Below are 20413 nucleotides of genomic sequence, written 5' to 3'. Positions count from 1 at the left end.
AATGATTTCCTTCAGAAGATTCTTCAGGCGATTGAACGTCTTTCCAACCGAATAGACTCGTTTAAGTCCCGAGCAAATCAGCCAGAAGTTATTGCAGATACTGATGATGATGCTTTGTCGATTATGGCTGGTGAAACATCAGGCTTGGAGTTAGCGAATCTTTGGTGACCGAAGTGTTTTTTAAGACTGCTACTACGCCCGTTGGGGCACCCGTAGAGCCAATTAAGGCACCCGTAGAGCCTATTCAGGCACCCGTAGCGCCTACTAAGGCACCAACAGAGTCTATTAAGACATCTGCCAAGTCAACCTCCCGGAAAGCATCAGCCTCTTTCTCCAAGTTTCTGGATACTAATTTTCGGAGAAAATTATCTTTTATCTTACCAGAAATCTCTTGTTATTTTGGAAGACTGGGCAACTCCTGAAGTGGAGGCACTCTCTGCTCCAAAACTCGATCAACAATTTAAAGTGAAAAAGTTTGTACAAGAAAAAGATAAGGAAATGTTTAATGTTCAGTGTGCTTTCTTAATTGCCACAGGCCCACTTTGCGGCCTTTATGATTGTATCGAAAATGATTCAGCTCCACCTTATGAGGAAATTAAAGTAGCTTTTGAACAAGCTCTTTGCCTTTTAGGCTCAGCCAATGCTCAGCTGTCTATCCTGAGACGACAGAGAATCCTTGCAGTCATAAACCGTTCGAGAACAAACCTTGTGGAACTACCTCTGCCTAACGTAAAATCATGGCTATTTGGAGATGATTTCCCCTCCTTGGCCTCATAACAGGCCAAGTTGTCAGGGGGCCAGGGTCTCACGAAAACTTTGGCACAGACTACAGGGAAATCCTTTTCTAGACGTAGTAATAGTTCCCAGTCTTAAAGCAGACATCGAGGAGACACCTTTAACAAGTATCAATCCACTGGGTATTCAAACCCTTCTAAATCTGAGTCCAATTACCAAGGGCCTCATTCAAGAAAACGGGTTTTTTCGTCCCCCTCCCCAGAAGGGACGTCAGCCAGACTCTCAGAGTGCATAGTGTCTTGGAGAACCCTAACATCGGTACCACAGATTCTCTCATTTGTTTCAGGTTACAAGATAAGTTTCCACCATTTACCCAAACATCGGGTCAGGAGGCACTCCTAATATACCAGGAAGTGAACGAGTTATTGCAATAAGGGGCCATACATAAGACCCCTTTTACCAGAGACAGTTTTTTACAGCCGCCCGTTTCTTGTATCCGGTGATAGACCTACGTTCTTTGAACAAGTTCATCGTAAACGAGCATTTCCAGACGGAAAGCCTCAGTTGCCTAAATAAAAGACGTTGCTTTTACCAGAAATTTTATGACAAATATATATAGATTTAAAATGACAAATATATATAGATTTAAAAGATGCTTACCTTTCTGTGCCTGTTCACGAGTCTTCCGAAAGTTCCTTCGCTTCTTTTGGAAGGGAACATGTAACCAGTTCAAAGCTCTTCCATTCGGCCTGTGTTCAGCCCCCAGAATTTTTACGAAAGTTCTAAAACCTGTTGCCGCATTCCTGAGGAGGAAGGCCATTTGAGTCCTTTTTACCTGGACAACTTCCTTCTTTTGGCTGCAACAATGGAGGGAGCTGTGAAAAATACTCAGCTGGTAGTGACGCCTTCAGTCGGTAGGTTTTACAATAAACCTCAAGAAATCATTACTGATTCCAACTCAAGTGATAACCTTCTTGGGTTTCCAAATCGACTCAATATGCATGATGACATCACTCCGGGCAGAAAAGGCTTACAAAATTCTACACTGTTGTCACAGTCTGCTTATTTCTCAAAGTATCAAATTGCGAAACCTAGTAGCCATTTGGCGAGCTCCACTACACTTTCGTCACTTGCAGTCAGATCTGATAAGGGGCCTACAAATGAACCAGGAGTCCTTACGACGCTTTGGTTGCCCTGTCACCGAGTGCCAGTGTAGAACTTGCTTGGTGGTTGAAACAAACCCTCAATGCAAACGGGAGTCCCGTGCACCTTCCTCCGCCGGATATGATCATAACAACTGACGCATCCAAGAAAGGTTAGAGTGCAGATCATCAATCCCTTCAAACCAATGGCGTAACCGTATCTCTCCAGCTAGACAACACGACCGCCATCGCTTACATCAACAACAAAGGGGGTACCCGTTCCCCCAACTTATGATTCTGGTCTTAGAGATGTGGGATTGGTGTCAGGAAAGAGACATCCTTGTGATAGCTTCTCACATCCCAGGAAGAGACGACGTCTCGGCGGACAAGGAGTCCAGAGAATTCAAGGACATGGGTGAGTGGAAGTTGGTCCCAACAATTATTCAACCTTTTCTGCTGAATTGTCAGATGGATCTGCTTGCGAGTCGTCTAACCAACCAACTCGCAGATTACATCAGTTTACGATAACCTGGGCTCCTCTACGGGACTATGCCTTCCCCCCCTTCAATCTGAAATTCAAATCCCTGACGAAGGTGACAATCGACCAAACGGATCTAATTCTCGTTGCTCCAGTTTGGCAAGCCCAGCCCTGGTGGCCGGTTCTGCTGAGACTTCTAATGTCTCAGGCAGTGTTGCTATCGAACGGTCCAACCCTCTTAACGGACCCAACCGACCTGAACCGGACCCGACCTCGCCTTCACTTGGCCGTGTTTCACATCTCTACCAACGTTTCCAAGCTGAGGGCATTGCAACAAACGTTGCCGATCTACTCATCGCAGCTACTCGTACCTCCACCTCGTATCTCTGGACGGCAAATTGATCCACTTTCGTCATCTATAAGTGACATTCTAATTTTCCCAACAGAACTCTTTAACGAAGGCTTAGCATACCGATCACTTAACGTCCTTCGTTCTGCTATTTCGTCAACTCATCCAAAGATAGACGATTTTTTCAGTGGGTCAGCATCCTTACGTTACTGGGCTCCTTAAAGGAGTTCTCAATAAACGTCCTCCAAAGCCCAGCTATTCCCATACTTGGAATGTTGATGTTATGATTAAATACATGATTTCTTTGAGAAAAACAGCACCCTTTCAGTTAAAGCTATCTCAGTATGAAGTAAGTCAGCCTGTTTGCATTAACCTGTCCTGAACGGATTTCCGCCTTGGCTTCCCTGGATCTCAGACATTGCAGCGTCCTTCCAGAAGGGGTGTCTTTCAAACTCACCGTCCCTAGAAAAACTGGCACTGCAGGTAAACCAGCGGAAGCATTTTTTGCCCGCTTTGACCAAGACAAGAAGCTCTGTCCCATAAATTGGTTTAGACAATATCTAAAATTATCCAGGAATGTTCGACCCGTTATCCCGATAAGTTGTTTATTTCATTTAAACGCCCCCACAAACGGATCACTTCTACAACGTTGGGGCATTGGCTCCAAACCTTTATAAGTGCAGCAGGAATAGACAGTCAAAGTTTTAAAGCTCACTCTGTGCGTGGTGCATCTACGACAGCAGCTGCCAATGCATTTGTCCCGCTGTCGACTATCATGTCAATGGCCGAATGATCTTCTTCAATTTTCAAAACATTTTACTATAAAGCCTTGTTTACTGTAAACAGTATAGTAACCTTGTGGAGGAAGCGTGGCCAAGTGGTTAGGGTGCCGGACTTGAAATCCGGAGGTCGTGGGTTCAAGTCCCGCTCTGACCACTAAGCTGGAGTTGTTTCTCGGTAGGCCCTAGTTCAACTCCTCGGTCATGCTTGTAAATACCCAACTGCCTCCCACCAGTTGGGATTTTTAAGCCTGTTATGTTTATTGGCAATATTTCTTTCATTCAGTTTAAGGGGCATGCCTGAAAACTAGCTAGTTGTAGCTAAGTGCATCGACCACTATAAACATTCAACATTTAAAATAACAACATTTTTTTTTTTTTTTTATTAAAAAATACCTCTTAGTCAACGGGTCCGGGGTATGTCTAGAGCGGTCCAACGGATGGGTGAATGAGTGAGTGAGTGAGTGAGAGATGTATGTATGTTGCACCAATCAGATTGGGGCTACTTTAAACAACCAATCAAGTTGCCGCTTGTAGAGGTGAATCATGTTTGTGAAGATTTCCCGATTTTTGAGTTATTTTTTTTGTAAAAAAAATACCTCTTAGTCGGCGTGTCGGGTGTGTTATGGATGGGTCAATGGATGAGTGAGTAAGTGAGAGATGTATGTATGTCACACCAATCAGATTGGATCAACTATAAACAGCCAATCAAATTTCTTGTTGTAAAGGTAAATGGTATGTGAGAAGATTTGATCCCGATAAAGTCAGAACGGCCATATGTATTCTTCTATAAAAGAGGAGGAAGTATTCATATATTGGGTTTACTTCGACATTTTCTGTGGGTTAGGCTGAGGATTTTAGTTAAATGAACGAGATGAACCTTGAGGTTTGAAACATTTCGTGAGTTAGTAGTATGCAAATGCAACGAGATATTTTTATTTTTAGTTACAAAGGTAACTTGATACTTTTGTTTTTCACAAGGAGTAAATTCAATTAGAGGTCACGAATCGTCGCTTCTAGTTCTTAGGACATGTTTTAGAGGGGACGAGACTTTAGACTTGAAATAGTTCTAACGTTTACAATAGTAAGTGCGGGTAACGATTGTTTTGTTCTTGTTGCATGCAAATATAACAAGATATTTTTGTTTTGTGTCACAAAGTGTAATTTGACACGTTTTTCACAAGGGAGTAATTTCAATTAGAGCGGACGAATCGTCACCACTCTTTCTCACGAGATGTTTGCTATCTTTAGTAACAAATGGTAACTTAACACTTTTGTTTTTTATATGGGAGTAAATTCAATTAGAGCTGACAAGTTATCGGCTATTGTTCCCAGGATATTAAACAAAAAAGCTTTCATTTCTGGACGGTTTTTACGTCTCTGCAGTAGCAGTTTAATAGTTTTATTTGATGACGTTCATTTCAGTCCGATATTTTTAAAGGTAAAAAGTATGAAAACTGTTCAAACGTTCTTTGAAGACTGCGCGGCACCGAGTTAAAGTGCAATTTAATTAAATCAGACTTTCAACGTGTCAGAGGTTTTTTTCTCTTCCTATTTTCGGTGAAGTTGCGTTACGTTGTGTTGTGTGAAAAGGTAAACTTACAACTCGTATAAAATGCGAAAAAGTCTGTAAATTAACTTGAGTATTTTTGAGCGAAAATTCCTCTTGGGGGACTGGAAGGCTTATGTGATCGGTGAGTGAGGGAGTTATGCATGTGCGCATGTCACACAAATCACAGTGCGGGTTGTATCAAAGAACGAATCAAATTGCCTGTTAGAAAATAAGATGGTATCTACATTAATCTGGACACGTGTCAGATTACTGTAGTTTGTTCAGTCAAACATTTTATGGCTTACTATTTAGTTATCCTACCATGACCGATGTAACATCGCAACCAAAAAAAGTGTCAAATTAACCAAATCATTACTGTACCATGAATGCTCCTGTCTCCGACACTTCACACAAAAAAATAACTCTTGCACGCCTTGCGTGCCTATGTTTTCTATACACAGACACAAGTATTCTTGTATTGGCCGTATTCCCACATTTTCGATGCTGCGTTAACTGTGGTTAAGCCTAGGACTTTAGATGGGTTTCAAAAGATTTCAAAATTCGATAATCAGCCGATTAATCATAGTCTTTTGTATACACTAACATGTCATCAAGGCTTTGCTTTTCACATTACTTGACATTTTGAATGAAATGAGTCTTAGCCGCTCCACAACTTGGTGATTTCTAGGAGAGGAACTGTTGCTTTTAGTGCAAAATACACTTTTGCGATGGTGAGGAGGCTTTCGTGCGTGATGGTATTCGCCAAGTCAGTTCTCATCGATATCATCTGCATTAAGTGCAGTTCACGAAAAAAGAATTAAGTCGAAACCATTTATGTTTGTACAAAGTCTCAATTAAGTAGCCCTGTTTATGGAGTAATACTGTCTTCTCGTTAAAACGTTTCTTGAAATCAATACTGAGATACTCATTTGAAATGGTTTTCTCTGTCAAAATCAAAGAAATTACCGACGGCTAGCTATGAATGAGAACACTGATAAAGTTTTGTAATTTAATTGGTTCTTGTTGTAAAATGAGTCAGAAAAATTATCCAGAATCAACACCGATCTGCCGTTTACCGTTAGCTACTATTGCAGACTGGATGATGTTTAGTTGTCACTTAGTTGTCTTGCTGGTAACAGCTCCATGTAGTTGTAATAAACAAAGCCACTTATCGACTGTTAAAATCAAACCTTGATAAAAGTAGGCTTGATATCACATATCCTAAGGTGGAGTAAATTCGAGATTAGATTAACGTTATCATAGCTGTCAAGACTCCACTGAGTGCTGCTACGTCCAGGGGCTTTTAATTCACATAAAATAACTCTTGCACGCCTTGCGTGCCTATGTTTAACAGTGTTTTTAAATATCACTGATTTTGTTAGCACAAAGCATTGACAATGTTGTTTGTATTTTTAAAGTATAAGATGAAATTTGAAAGGTTTTCAAAATCATTTGTTAATTTTGATGTATAATTCAATTGTTATCTTTCCATGTTAACGGTAAAAGAAATATTCGTGGCTGCATTGATAGTTTTAATTTTTTTTTTTTTTTTTTTAAAGGTATGCACAAATACAAAAATGTTTACTAAGACTTTTTTAATATGTGAGCTTTTTGAGATGTGACCTTTTGAACCAACAGGTAATTTAAGCATTGAATGTAGGGTTACTCCATTAACATTGAAAGATGCCTTGCCAGTGTAAGCTTAGACCCTACATTTTGCCTGAAGCAAATTTCTAAGGGAATCAATGACATAACCTTTTCCTGTTTCTGCAACACCCATAATAAGAAGGCGGAGAGGATTTTGTTGACTATTACCAAAATGATTGGAAATAACGTGATAAGCTACTTGCTGCATTTTACTCAAAGTTGAAGTATCTAAGATTCTTGTTACGCATGAAGAGTGAGCTCTTGTTTTGTTTTTCTCTGTTTATTCATGTAGGCATTGCATTTATCTCATCGTTTGTGCAGTGTTGATATACTTGATGTCAATATGCTTGCGGTACAGGTGTGGATTGTTCAGAAATATCAGGTGTTTGGGCGGTCAATTCTGCCATAAGCATCCTCTCCTCTCTTTCTTTGTCAGCATGGTAATCTTCCTCAAGAGAATCATCGTCTGAGGATGTTATGTATACGTAGTGGGTTACAGCTTGCATTTTGATTTCCCAGTCAGGGACTAAGGATTTTGCAGTATCAGCAAGAATTTTTTCCAACGTGTTGTGCATGTCTCATCACCTTGTTCAAGGTTATCCCAAGCATCATCTGGTGTACACTGCCAGGGTTTGTGTTTAAGCAACCGATATTTACAAAACAGACCATAGTCTTCACTTTTTGGATTGCATGAATAATTAGCTAAGGGTAGGTTTTGACAATTACACTTTTGTCTCTTTGCTGAAGTTTTGAAAACTTGATGCAAACTCGTAAAAATTTTACTCTAATAACTGTGGGGCTACCTTGAGATACTTACAACGTTCAGCATAGATATCAACTATTGAAGAAACAGTACAAATTTCGTTAGTTGCTCCAAGCTACACTCTTCTTGATCCATCACATGATGCAGTGATAACCTCATGTGTTGCTCTTACAAATTTTATAGACAATAAATGATGCATTACTTCTTGAATAGAGTAGTCTCTTTGACCAACCGTTTTGAGCATAATTTGCTTAAGGGCATTGGGGGTATCAGGTGCCATTCATTTTGTTCACAACATTGGTGAAAGCATTTTTGACCACAGAGGATGCTTTTTCAGCTTTTGATGTGTACTTAACAAGATATTACAGACGGGTATGATAATCTATATATCCCAATGTGCTCTCCACCCTTGAAGTTGTAATGGTTGATGACGATTTCCTATCTAAAATCATTCCGTTTTGGGACAATAACAGCTTTATATTTTCTTTCACCAGTTTTTGTATGTATTGGTTCAAAATCAAGTCTGGTGTCAGGACAGTCGTCCTAAAGAAAGTTAAACCTACAATGCAATTCAGATTTGTCATTTTGTCGAAGACAATATTTAGTATTGTAATGAAGTTTCCATATAACGCGCGCTCTGATTGGCTGAAACAGCGTGCTTTATCAGAAAACAGAGCACGGGTTGATGACGGTAAGTTGGCTTCCAAATTTTTGCTTCGGAATTTTGACAAATTTTACCCAAATTAAACATCCCCTGTGACTCAGATAAACGCAGTGGAAGCGAGCTATTTTTCTGCAGTAAATATGGCTCACAGAGACCATTGTTAGCTACAGTAGTGTTAAAACTGTACTAAAATAACAAATTTTACTAGATTCCCGCCGACAAAACTTGTACAGCTGTAGCGAAATAAACAAATTCTCAACCTAAACAGTGCTTCGATAAAGACATATTTGTTACGAAGGCAGAAATTATACTAAGAAGTAAAACAACGACAGAAAACAACCATTGAACTGTCTCTGTTTATGATGAGCTATATTTTTGTAAATTTACAATTAAAAATGCTCAGTTGCTCAAACAACACTTACATGCAGTGTAGTAACGCTCGTTCTCCGGTCATCTCAGCGAAGTAAACCGACGAGTCGTCAGTGCAAAACGTGCTCTGATATTCTCTTCTGTGCTCGGAGTAGAACCAGTGGGAGCCGTTAAGTCTTTCTAACTTTTACGCTAGTTCGGGCAATCTTGCTGCATGCGGCTACAAGCCGTAAATAACTGTAGCTCCTTTCAAATTCAACTCGGCATTTCGCATTTTCATCCACAAGCTTTGAGCTCCGCGTTTCGTAATTTCGACTGGAAAAGTGCACGTTTTCATGGTCCACAATACGGCCGGATTCCTCTGGACTATAAACCGTTACCTGCCTTTAGATCCGTATTACAAAATTAACTTAAAAGCGAACTTTGAAGGCATCGTTCTTCTCTCGAAAGCCGCTCAAACTACTCGAAACTGAAAGCTTAGCTGAAGTCCAGTTTGTGATTGACAGGTGTCGCTTCGTTAGCCAATCAAATTATTTGAACAATTCTAACAAGGATTGTGATTGGCTTATTTTAGCGTGCTTTATCAGAGAACAGTGCACGGCTGACGCCACTTTTGCTCGTTTGGAAAAATAAAGTTTGGTTTGAAAATTCAGCCGAATGAGTGGGGAAATTATCTGATTCTTTATCATAAAACAAATAAAGAAGCCTCGACTGTGGTCTGTTCTGTTGTAAAGCACTTAGGAAGCGATAGAGCACTCAAGAAGTAGGGAAAAACACTCGACTACGTCTCGTGTTTTCCCCTACACTTGTTTCGTGCTCTACCGCTTCCTGCGTGCTTTACAACAGAACAGAGCACAGTCGAGGCTTCTTTATTTGTTAACTACATGTAGTATGTCTCTGAACTGAATTTAACAAACGTAAATAATCATCTGCCATTTCAGTGGTTTTTAATGAAAGATATGATTTTTGACATGGGTGAAGTTCTGGTTGTGACCATCCGTCATCAGGAGAGGAAGGATTCCAGGTGGACAACAGAAAGTCCACATATCTACAAATTGCCTCAGCTTCTTTACCTTCGTATTATAACGTTATTAATATTGAGAATTTGTTCTTCAGTTAGCTTATTTTGGTTTTCATCTTTGAATTTTGAAGCTAAGTATCCCTTAAGGGCCTTCTCTGTGAGGGTACATAATCCTGGGTCATTTTTCAGTTTAGCAACTCCACGACAATGGATTGATTCTCTTTGGACTGCATATTCGTATCTATAACAATGCCACAAATACTACAATGATTCCTTCAACCAAAACTTAACAAAACGATCAGTTCTTTCAGAAAAGAGCCAATCTAAGAGATGCAGATTGCCCAAAATATTTGTTTCTGTCTGTCAGTTGGAGTCAGTTTTTAGTGCAGAGTGCACTATTGGGATGGTTTAGGAGGCTGCTGTTTGCTAAGGCACTAAGCACTGACGCCATAACGCCATAAGGAGTAAACTTTAATGTGTGCTTAATTAATTAAATTCAGTTAATCAATTAGCCTTGCGGGAAGGTGGGATGGGTGGGGTAGGTATCCGAGTGCACTACGCAAAACGTGTCCTTCTTACGTTGCTTTCCTTCATAATATGACAAAAATATATATGGTTTGCAAATCTCATGCTATCCTTGTGCTGCCATTCTCTTAAGAACAAAAGCAATTTGCTCCAAACGCATGCGCAGTTTAGTTAGCGTCAAAGTCGACTATATGTTAGGTGAAAGATACATTTTGTACGGGACTACCTACGAATGTTGAGTGGTTTCCATTGTGGTAGAACATAACATGTAAGACGCATGCGTTCAAGCATTGCTAGTGTGATAAACTCTGTTCTCGAGTTCAGGTGCACGCTTTTTTTATTTTCTGTAATGAGTGATATCACACTCTCGTTTTGGCTGGGGGCAGCAGTTATATTTCAGGTAACGTCAGCTCTCCTTTTTTTGGTGCAAAGAATGCTACTGTGACTGCGTATCTTCTGGAATCTTCCCTAGCTCGATTCAAGAAATGTCGTGTTGCTGTTTTATAACTATTGTGTGTTTGCCAGGGTTGGAATAGAGAATCGGAACATATTGCTTCTCCTTAGCAGCTTGTTTGTTTCCTCTTCTATGAAAGAGAGCCCAAAGTCATATTCAGCCGAAACTCTCCCGCGTTAGTTACATGTAAAACTAGTAAACTTGTGACAGAAGAAACTTCGTTATTATTGCCGCAGACTCCGTGGCACTTACTGAAACCTCTCATTAATTTCATCAGTCGATGAGGTGACTCGCTCACCGATGTGGGATATAATTTCGGTCAAGTAAAGATCTCTACCTTCAATACTTCTCGTTGAAACGCTCCTTAGTTGTATTACTCGATAGCATTGTGTATTAGTTTGATGTGGTTTTATTGTTTACACCAACTCGGCTGGCAACAGAATTAGAACGCACTATTCCGTGATTCGGCGTGACTATTTGATAATTAGGTTAATTCTTGTTTATAGTTGAAATGAAAATTTACGTTTTGAATTGAACAAAATCGTTCCTCTTCGACTTTTCAGCAGATATTTAACTTTTATATTCCATTTACCTCCAGCAGTAAGTTAAAAAAATACACATCTTTCTTATATTTTCGTGGAAACAAAGGTATCTTGTTGCATACATTAGCGGGGAAAACAAAAGTATCAAATTACAAACGTTGGCTTGAAAAGTAATGCTACAAAACGAACGAACTCAAGATAAAATACCACAATAAATTTAAAACTGTCTTGACAAACGGTAATTGTAAGTTATTTTTGGGCGAAACACAAACATTAAACATACACACGGCTAAGATTATGTCTTACCAAGTTTTTGTCCACTCATCATACTCTGCAAAGGGGAAAAGGGCTAGTTGACTACCAAGGGAGAGAACAGCAGGGATGAGGAGGACCTGTGTGACTACTGCATCAGAGCCGTAAATTACACTCTGCACTATCTGAGATTGTCTCACTAGTTAGGTTATTGTAGCCTTGAAATCTTCTTTTTTATTTTTGCCAATAACCACTGCTGCCAGTTATGTTTTTGGCATAATGCATCAGCTTAGACATGAGTGCAGAATAGCTGTTGGTAGTAAGCATTTCTTTGAGTTGTTCAACAGTTAGGTGGGCAAGACCGGGATTTTGTTTATGAAATATACGCCCCTGACCAAGAAGTCTTTGCCTTTGAATCATGTTGAATGCGTAGTAAGCAAATCGTGGATGACGTGCAAATCTGTATCCCCATTCACTATTAATTTTCTCAGCAAACTTTATCATGTGCTTTACCTTTTCACTCAAGGTTGCATATCGCATTGTAGCAGTGTTAGTTGGATCTCCAATAGCATCAGGGAAAAGAGTGGGGAAAGCCATAGTTGCTAGTGGTTGAATTTTGAATTCACTTAATGGTTTGGCTTCCCTCTTAGTCCATGCAGCTTTGTGCTGCCGTAAAAGTTCGTCTTTTATTAGTTGCTTTTGTGGCTTCAGAACTACAGGATTTAATAAAGTGCTGCTTAATTCTGTTTCACAATTGGATGGTATTTCATCAGGATGAAGTGGACCTCTATCTGCGGCTATTTTATCCTCACTGTTTGGTAGAGATGACACAATTATAATCAATTTGAATGTTTTTGTATACAGGATTGTGTTCAGCTAACCACTGCTGAGCCATAAAAACTCTTTGTTTTCCCACAATTAAATCTTTAGTAGTGTTATTCGTGCCCTTCACTGTTATGACTGTAATAGGGAGTTCTTTGGGATATCTTGGCAATGTGTCTGCAAGCACTTAGATATCTTGTAGGAAATTAGTACAATGACCTTTATATGCTCTTTGTCCACCTGGCTTTGCGTAAACACTGATAACTGGAAAAGCGCTTGCAATTTATATCTCTTCTATTTGGGTTGGACGTAATTCTTTTGGAACTGGAGATGTTATCATACTATTGTGAGCTGAAAACGTTTTATTCTCTTCTTATCTCTTACACATCTTGAACAGACATATTATGCTTCCTTTTTGTTTTTGTTTTTGTTTTGTTTTTTTTATCAACAATGGCCATGCCTCATGGCAAACTCGGCAATGTCAGATTTTGAAAATCATGGACTTGTGAAACCTCTTCATATTAATTGCTGGCCAATTTTGATGGTGAAGTTGTCCATACCTTTTAGCACCAAATAGTGATAGATATTGATCTTGACTTAGTACAGGATAGTCTGTTGTCCTTTCTTCATGCAACCCTGTTTCTTCTTCACATGTAACATGGTTGTTAACAATTTGCACGTTGCACACAAATCATGTATGTTATTTTTCTTTTTTTTGCGATTGTTAACAATTTGTATTTTACACAGAGTCATTCATGTTATTTTTCTTTTTTTCTATATTTCTTCTCTATTTCTTTGTCCTTGATCCTTTTTCTCAGTCTACTTGCTTCATTCAGTTGTAGTCAGTTTTTTTCCTTATTGCACTGTTTTCTGTACTCATTTTCTTTAGCTCATCTGATCTTTTGTTTCTGACTACTCCATATATTTGGTTTGTGCATCCAACTTAAGCCTCCTGTCAGTTTCACTTATTTCTTTTCCCTTTTTTTGCTCTGTAATTTCTTATATCTGTGATCGTCTCCTTTTTCTCTCATTACACGTACCATCTTGTTTAGTTTTTTTTTTTTTTGCTCAGTTTGACATTAAATGCTGCATTTGCCAGATTTAAAAAAACATCTCAGGGTCTCGAGATTGTGTTCCACTCTGTACGGTTTTTCTCAGTGAAAGAGCTGTTTGGCAGGGCATGTTTGTCTGTAAATCACTGTGAAACTTCTGACTGAAACACATAAATCATCGATATATATCCATTCAGTGTGATTTTTTATAGCTACAGTAACATGATGACTTGCGCAGCGTACCATGCCATTAAGTTCATAATGCTCACCTAATACAACCACGGTGTGAGGAAAGTATACTTGATTGAGGCAGGTCGATGCGAGTTCTGTTTAACTAAAACTTTTGGAAGCGTAACAATATGTTGCAGCATTGAAACACTTCCAGAATGGTGTTGACACAAATCACAGAAAAGTCCTTTGCTACTTTGGAGTATTGCTTCAGAAACATAATTTTCAAATAGGCTGTGACCCAAGTTTTGGAAAGTAATGTAAATAACAAAATAATATAGTTGTATTCGTTGTTGCACAATTAACAAACTGATTCGTCTGTTTTATCAGAAAAAGGGATTCCAACTGCTGCGTCATAACTCCAACTGTACTTCATGTAAATATGTCACTAATACAGCATCTGCATATGTTGTAGCAAACGAGTTACAATGCTGTCTCAAATAGGCTCAAATAAACCCAAACAGGCTCTTCAATAAAGGTCATATCTGTCTCCACATTACAACTTTGTAAATGCACACCTGCTTCAAGTAAGGTTTCGAAAAACCATTACGCTCAATATGTTGTAACGAATCTCTAAAAATAGCAAAAGCGAGTTCAAGAAAAGAGTCAACGGCACAAGAAAACCTGCCTGAGTGCGTTAATAATTCATGAAATGCCTTCCATTGTTATTCATCTCCTGTGACTGTTGAGAGGTGGTCTTGTTTTTGTTAAGGTTCATACTGACTATTATATTTACATTTATAATATGTGCTTCTTTATTTGTTATAATGAAAGGAAGCCTCTGCGTGAAGCATGGGGAATTCTCCTTTGTAAATTTCTTTCCCTATATTTCGTAATATGCGTGAGCTTCTCGTAAGTTGGAAAATAATATAAACATGATCGGCTGGAAAATTTCATATTACCCACAGTACTTATATTGTAATTATATAATATCAGTGAGAATATTACGTACGATAAACACAGTATAATGATAAATAACTTTGTGAATTAAACTGTAACAACACACTGGGAAGTTTGTGAGTGCTTCGACTCGACTTGTGAATTCGCTGATTCGAGGAATACCGGTACTGTTAGTCAGTTTTCCTGAATATTTGTATTCGATCGAGAGTTTGTAAAAGCACGCTGGCCGATTGAACTTTCAGTTCGATATGGGCAAAGTCAGAGGGAACACGCTAGTTCGATTGACGAACACGCTGGTTCAAGCCAGGCGTAATCAATCGTTCTCAAACTCATTAATAATTCATGCAGCTCTTACCCAACCAGGGCACCTTATTCTGGTCAGGTTGATGGGTTTGGAAACCCAATGAAAAATGAGTTGAAAACACGGCCGTGTTTGAAATAATTACAAACACGGATGCAAATTTTCTTAATCTGCATATTGATAAAGCAAGAAAAAAACGACTGTAAACAACTTTATTTAATCACACATTTTACAAAACAAACTTTAAACCTAAATTATTTACTGCTGACGTTACAGTGCGTTTACTGAAACCGGGGCCACCCAGGCAATGAAAACCAATCAGATGGCAGAACTGAAACAATAGATTCCAACATTTTCAAATCCAGCCAATCAAATGTCCGGTACAAAACAATGAAATCTCAACTTGTTCGTTGTGATGCACGCGACTACGGTGTCTCAAGCTCAAGCCGTTAGTACTTTCGCGTTAGAAATTATTGTGTTACTTTAGATTTTACATTTACAACCGTGACAAATTCGTTAGATTGACCGTTTTCCACTGTGAACGTACGGCCACACAAACATCATCTTTACGGTTGTCGTTTAAAATCTTAGAATAATGTAATAGATTTTGGCTCTTTTTACAAAATAAATTCCGCTGCTGTTGTCCGCAGTTCTTGGAAAAACTGTCGCGTTCACTGTCTCAGGAGCTGTACATTTCGGGGTTTGAGCTCCCTGTCTGGGTTATCGGTGTATTGAAATATCATCTTCATCGAAAATTCAAACGAATTTTTTTCCGCCTTGTACTTTCAAAGCCTCAGAGTGTAAAATCACTCGGGCAAAAACAAAAGACGGCGCCATAGCTAGGAGCCCTCCTTACACAGAGACTATTCAAGGGTTTCTTTTAAACAGCTGCGACAATATTCAAACCCCACACCACGCACTCTACTGGCAATATATATTTACGAGTGACACTCTTACGCAGCTTTTCTTTTCATGCACAAAACAAACCGACGATCACATAGAAAGTGCAGCATAAAATTCAATTCTTCTTAAACCCGCAAACACGGGAAAGTACTAACGGCTTGAGCTTGACAATTCATTGATAAGTAACACCGTAGTCGCGTAAGCATCACGACGAACAAGTTGAGATTTTATTGTTTTGTATCGGACATTTGATCAGCTGGATTTGGAAACAGGACATATGATTGGCTGGATTTGAAAATGTTGGAATCTATTGTTTTAGTTCTGTTATCTGATTGGTTTTCATTGTCTGGGTGGCCCCGGTTTCAGTAAACGCACTGTAAATGTAACGGTACAGTTATCAAACTCCCCAAAACAGAAAGGGTCATTCTTTTTCTAAATTTAAATTCTCGCTCAATGGTGACAACCTCGTCTTTTGGTTCGCTTTCAACCTTGCTGTACACTTCCGACCTAAAATGGCACTAACGTTAGAAATTCCCAGTTCTAAGGCGTACTAACTAGCTATCTACCCCTGCATTTAACAGACTAGACGCACACGTTACCTCGCAATAGCGCTGGCCACACACTTTTCCTCTTCTTCGTGAGTTTTAGGAGGTCTAAATCTGCACTCTGCCATTTGCTTTGCGAAGCAACGTGTTCGCTCAGAACTGACAAAGAGCTAGGTAACAACGTGACATTGATGAATATTCAAAAATTGTCACAGAGCAGCAATTAGGTGATAGAATCACATTTTCACGTCTCAAATATAATATTTGAATTGTGAAAACTTATTCAAATGATAATTTAAACTAATTTTCTTCGTTACAGGAGTAATTTCAAAAACTCGCGCTTCATCGGTTTTATCAGTCAGGTTTCCAAACGCTCGAAAACAAGAAAACCACTCGGCCTGCGGACTTGTGGTTTCTCACGTTTGGAAACCCGATGAAACCCCCGCACTCGTTTTTGAAATAGTACATAACAATCGATGAAAATCGATGAAGAAAAAAGTTGTGAATTATCGATTGCCGATAGAAATCAACAATGATTGATTCATTGATTAGTATCGACTGTTATCGATTGTTATCGAAAATTATTTTTGTCCTTTAATTCCAAGTCACACTGATAAAATGTTTGACAAAATTTGTCTATAATAGTTTTATTGAGTCAATTTATCATAGCTGCGTATCTTTACAATCATTCACAAAATAACAAGTACGGAAACAACAGGCAGAAACAGTTTGGGCTTTACATCTTTCTCTGCTAGTTTATGACACCGGAAGAAGCTTTGCCCAGAGTAGCAGCCTGAAACCCTCCAGTCTCATTGTAGCGTCGGCATTAAGATGAAAGCAAAACAAACCACAGAGTCAGTGTTCTAGTGGTTTCAATTATTTGCATTAAGTAACAAACGTAAGAATAGATCTCGGAGTAGGCCAAAAGAAAAATATAGTCTTATGTTGTCCCAGGTATCATTTTACACAATAACAACGCCATCTTTGAATAGTCCGGGTGGTTATTGTCGATTTTTTAAAATAGATAACAGTCGATATTCCCGAAGACAGGAATTATCGATTGTTATCGATTTTTGCCAATCGATAGCAATCGATAAAGAAATTTTTCTGTGAGTTATTGATTGTTATCGATTCCCGATATCAAGCAATTAGATTATGAGCTTGAGATTTCTATCGATTGATATATACTGAATCGATTGATTTCCGATATCGATTTTCATCGATTGACTAGGCCTGGGTTCAAGTCAGTAGCAAACATGTTGGTTCTATATTTTGGTCTCTTCACCACTATATTACTCTAGTTCTCAGACCCTATAAAATTGTTCACAGTTTGACAAACACAATAGCGAAGGAAAAAAAACACCTTCTAGGACGAAAGGCTTGATCAACAACGCCGCAACGGTCTGCAGATTTATGTGCCAGGTAACGCGTCCTGTTACCGCCTCCTGATTGGCTAAAAACTAAAATCTAACACGTCTTTTCATTGGTTCTAATAGTTCCGTCCTTGCAATTCGCTCAAACCGAAGTGTACATAACATGAACTTACACTTTTCGAAGCTCGATCGAGAATTTTTCTGTATAAAGTATTCTTCGCGCGGCACTATTCTCTGCCGCCAGACGTTCGGCTGGCTCGTTGGCAATAATTATGATTCTGCATATGCAGGGTGGTGGGTTTTCCAGGACTTTTTTCTCGGAATGTTTCACGGCCAAACACGTCAAGACAAAGGTCCTGGACAGCACCTGTTAGAAAACTGAGCTGAAGTCAAAGAAGCAAAATATAGTATGCCAATACCTTTACACTTTATCAGCTGAAATTACAAAATTCTGTAGGTAGGGTTCAGAGCTACCTTAAATTTTAGAAAGTTTAAAATGCCTTTGAATCCTACCAACAGATCTTTTAAAAATTTTGCAAACAGTTTTATCTTGACATACGTATTACAATTTGATAATGAAAAATGGGTTTCAAACAAGCCGTTTTTTAATTATAAGCACTTTAAACTAAGAGTAAGGGTGTTTTAAAGAGGCTGTATCGTTGACATGGTAACCTAATATGCTATGGAGATTACCAAAACTTGTTTACCAGTGATTGGGCATTTGTGTGCTATTAATATGGTAAGTTTCAGTTGATAAAGAGCGTTACTATTGATTCGTTAAAGTATAACTGCTGGAACGTGTTGAAAACTGTTTCCAACCACCTGCAATTTTCAAAGGGTATTATTTAGTGATCTTGAAACACTACATTTTCCAAAATTTTCTTGTTTTGTTTTTGTTTTTCAGATCATAACACATGTAGAGCAACATACATAACAACTCGAACGTACATACCTAGATTGCACTTTTTAAATCCTCTCCGTAAGAGAACTTCGGACAATACTTCGAACTCGAAACACAGAAAAAAACAAGAATAGTGAAGAGAGGCAAAGTGAGCTTGTGACTCAGACTTCTGACCCAATTCCCGTCCATTTCGATCAATTTCTCTACACGACCTGGCTCTCTCGAAGTACGATCCATCTCCCTGGAGGTACGACTTATTTCATTGATTTACGATCCTTTTTCCCCAAGGCACGATCCATTTCCCTTGAGACACGATGAAATTGTTAGAAGATACGATCCATTTCCTAGCTCTGGAACGAAAAGAGATATTTCAAAATAGTAAATTCCCGAATTTCGCTTCACATATTTACTGTATATTTGACCTCAATCAAGCGGTCACCTCTATTAAGCGGACGCGGTCACCGGTTGGACTTCCCAATTGACTGATTTTATTGTAATGCACCTCTGTTAAACGGTCACCTTGTTACATTAGGTGGTCAACCTGAGCACAGTTTTTTGGTCATCGAGGAACTTTCGCTGTCGCAGAACACAGTCAATGACGTGCTTCAACAAATTAAGTTGATCTACGTTATGCAACCACAAATCACCATAACGAATTTTTGCTCTTCATGTTAAATGAGATGCCAAAACTGTCAATGATCCACTTTAATTCAAAGACGCTCGACGCTTGCCTTACGAACAAAATTACTATAAAATCTGTTGGCTAGTGCGTGGACTCCTTGGATATATTTCGCACTACAAATGTTACGAACAATAAATGTAGATTGCCCGCTTACTTTTGCTCTCTTGCTCAATTTTCGCCCCATAACGCCCATAATTTTGATCACCTCTTTTAAACGGTCAACCTTTATTAAGCTTGTATTTCCGGGGGGGGGGGATGACTACTTAGGGTAATTCCTCTGAAACAAAAGTGACAATGGATTTTTGTTCAAACTTTGTCCACTGAATATTTGTCATATGATAACTTCAATTTTGAATTAAAAAAGGGGGGTGCCCATGCTCATTAAGGAGCATTGAGGCATTGAAAATGCCCCATTTTGGCATTATTTAATGCTTATTATAAAAACGCATTCCCAGTAATTGTAAAATCTTTGTGAGCCCAGACTCATAACAACACGCATTAAACTACAGTCAATACATTGTGTCGGACACAAATAAACATTTTAACTTTGATTCAGACAGAAAGCTAAATCCTTGATTAAAAATTTGAACCAAATTTCTTGACGTGGTTACCGACTGCAAAATAGAAAAGACCACAGTGTATCTGCTTTTTTTCTTATTTATTCAATTTTCAACAGTAGAAATTAGATCAGTCTTTTCTCACGCAAAGCTTATGATTAGTTGATTACAATGACTGGAAAAAAAATTGGGGTGCCCGTGCTCGTTGATGGGCCAGAGCCATTTTTCAACTGACAGAGCTCAATATCAAGGCAACTCCGTCATGTTTTCAATATGCACGTGCACGAGCGCGCGCTAATGACGCCATAAATTATGCGCAGTATGGATGCGCGATGCAATTGTGAGGAATGACCTTAATAGAGGTTTGACTGTATTCTCATTAAATGTTAAATTAGAGTCCAGTTAGTCCAGTTCCTGAACTCTCCTTTCTTCCCGCCCCATATAGGGGCTGAACCCGCCCGGGTTCAGCCCCTATATGGGGCGGGAAGAAAGGAGAGTTCAGGAACTGGGCTAGAGTCCAGTGTGACGCCAAGGTCTCTTGCAGCCTTAACGGGCTCGAGTTCCTTCCCTAATAGAAATCGCCTAAAGTCGCTAACCTTAGAGAGTTTAAGCATGACGTTTACGGCAGACGGCAAAGATTACCTCTAATTTTTTATTCTTTTCTTCTATTCTTTAAATAAATCACACAAAAATAGAAAAATGTCTCCTACTATTCACCGCAAATACGAATATTTTCACTCCTCTGTACCGACAGCTGAAGACAGGCAAAAGTTTCATTTTTGCCGTTTGACGTAACGTCATGCTTAATCTCTCTTGTAGCAGTCATTTGCCGGCTGCCGAATATCACTAGTTTCGTTTTATCTGGGTTGAGTAAAAG

The 20413-nt window shown here is 39.0% G+C and overlaps 1 protein-coding gene and 3 pseudogenes across 2 annotated transcripts in view; 1 reads left to right on the top strand and 3 right to left on the bottom strand.

The window, feature by feature from the left end:
- LOC145482671 (endothelin-converting enzyme 1-like) overlaps positions 1 to 20413 on the bottom strand; it is a 434574-nt gene that overhangs the window by 117059 nt on the left and 297102 nt on the right. The gene's annotated exons all lie outside the window — the stretch shown is intronic.
- Positions 1900 to 8345, top strand: LOC145482413 (uncharacterized; annotated as a pseudogene).
- Positions 6516 to 10274, bottom strand: LOC145482412 (uncharacterized; annotated as a pseudogene).
- On the bottom strand, positions 11411 to 17861 carry LOC145482697 (uncharacterized; annotated as a pseudogene). Its single transcript, XR_014048799.1, has 2 exons — positions 14546 to 17861; positions 11411 to 13774 (listed from the first exon to the last, which is right to left on the bottom strand). The product of XR_014048799.1 is annotated as an uncharacterized LOC145482697 (transcript).

The sequence above is a fragment of the Orbicella franksi genome, chromosome 3, assembly GCF_964199315.1.
Source record: "Orbicella franksi chromosome 3, jaOrbFran1.1, whole genome shotgun sequence".
Classification (NCBI taxonomy): Eukaryota; Metazoa; Cnidaria; class Anthozoa; order Scleractinia; family Merulinidae; genus Orbicella; species Orbicella franksi.
Note: the sequence above shows the minus strand (reverse complement) of the source record. Positions and strands in the feature narration are given on the sequence as shown.